Genomic DNA, 2,242 nt, shown 5'->3' with positions numbered 1-2,242 from the left:
TTTTGGGGTTGGATTAATGGATAGGTGGATAAATAGAGAGGTGGATAGACTGGAAAGTTGTGTGTAGTTTTCTAGATTAGGTTAATGGATAGATAGATGGATAAATAGAGGTGGATAGATTGGAAAGTTGTGTGTACTGTTAATGGATAGATAGATGGATAAATAAATAGAGAGGTGGATAGATTGGAATGTTGTGTGTAGTTTTCTAGGTTGGGTTAATGGATAGATGGATAAATAGAGAGGTGGATAGGTTGGTGAATGAATAGATGGATGGATGGAGGGATAATTAGAGTGCTGGATAGGTAGAGAGATATAGAGATGGATAGATAGATAGATAGATAGATTGATTGATAGACTGAATGGCTAGTAGGTAGCTATGTAGTGTACGGTTTCAAGGTGTATAAATAGAGAAGGGATAGACCGATAGATTGACAGATAGACAGATAGACAGAGAGATAGAAAGACATAGATAGATAGATAGATAAATAGATAGAGAGAGATGGAAAGATAGATAGGTAAATAGATAGATAGAGAGGGATGGAAAGATAGATAGACTGATAGTACACACACACACACACACACACACACACACACACACACACACACACACACACACACACACACACACACACACACACACACACACACACACACTACTGTATTGATCCGTGGCTGGGCGCATTGAGGACAGTAAATCAGGTATTGTCTCCGAGACTTGTTTTCACGTACAGCTATCGATCCGCAGGCCTCCGATCAGCCTTATTGTTCAGAGGGAATAATAATGGTTGTGTTTAGCTTCAGTTTCCGCAGTGAATTACGCCCTATTTTCTCAAATCGATCCCTTTGCTTCTGAATGTGTAGTTTCGTAATGCCACCTTTAGTCTGTGTTTGTGTGTGTGCTTGTAGAGAGAATGTGTTAAGTGTTGAGGGTAAAAGAGAAGAAGGCTGGCAGACAGAAAGCTCGGTATAGTTTTGTTTTTATCATTACTATCATTATTATTTTTTTATTAGTGTTTTTATTGTTATTATCATTATCATTATTATCATTATTGTTACTACTGTCGTTGTTTTTGTCACTTATTTTTTCACCATTACCATTATCGTCATCATTATCAATTTATTGCCATTATCATCATCATCATTATTACTTTCTTAACAGTGAGCCAAAGAAATGAATGGACAGACAGTGGCTTGGAAGTTCACTCATTCATTTTCCTTCATATTCGTAGAGATAATGAAAGAAGAAAAAGAAATCTCGATCTTTAATTTTCCTTGACGCAGACAGATGATGATGGAAGAATATGTGAGTGTGTGAGTGTATGAGTGAGTGTCAGATTGGAGGCTGGAGGCGATGATCCGAGCCACGCCTTCCATCATCCCTCCCGTGGCTCCCTTGGTGGCTGGAGTTCTCAATACCACGGGGCTCCATCTGCTGCTCGAGGCTACTGTGTCTGCCCCTGATGCTACTGAGCTTGTTTTCCTTCGTCTCTTTCCCAACCCGCACCCATTTTTACCTTTGCCATATGGTCCACTAGCGGGTTCTTGAGCAAATTACCTGTGAGCACCCCGAGGAGGAACACGCGTACAGTCTTGCTACTTACCAGATGTGCCGCCCCGCCCCGCTTTCCCACCCGGAATTAGAGGGTGTGCAGAAGCTGTTAAGGACAGGTTTGTGTGCTGTATTGAGGTTCCTGCCACGCTCCACCAGCCTTGCCTTCAGGAAGTGCAGATTGTATTAGCATTGGTACCTGGCGCTATAATCAATCAACCTGGAACTCCGTGGTATATTAATTTTCAAAGTCTGGAGTCCTGAAGTGTTGATGTTTCTCTCCCTCTCTTTCTCTACACCCTTATTCCGCTTCCCTAATCCCTAATCTTCCTCTCCTTTTCAGTTCCTTTCCCCTCCAGTCGCCCTTTCTTCTTCGTCAGCAATAATCTGGAAGCTCTTCGGTAGAAATCGTTAATAACATGTTTGGTAATTAGAGAACTGCGTAAATAATTATTCGTTATGGGAAGGTAATTGTAATCTGGTTGAGGAATGTGGCGCTGTGAGAGTCGGTGTGTGAGTGTTAGGGTGTGCTTACATAACGTGTGCGTGTGCCTGGAGTCAAATAACATCCACGTGAGCTTATATGGAATCTTGGTGAATCTCTTAAGAAATGCATATGCAAATAGAAAACGTATAATGCTTTGGCAATCTACACGTAGATCATGCAAGATTACTGTAATTTATTGATCGCTT

The sequence above is a fragment of the Portunus trituberculatus genome, chromosome 49 (genome assembly GCF_017591435.1).
Source record: "Portunus trituberculatus isolate SZX2019 chromosome 49, ASM1759143v1, whole genome shotgun sequence".
NCBI classification, from domain to species: domain Eukaryota; kingdom Metazoa; phylum Arthropoda; class Malacostraca; order Decapoda; family Portunidae; genus Portunus; species Portunus trituberculatus.
This window is presented reverse-complemented; position numbering follows the sequence as displayed.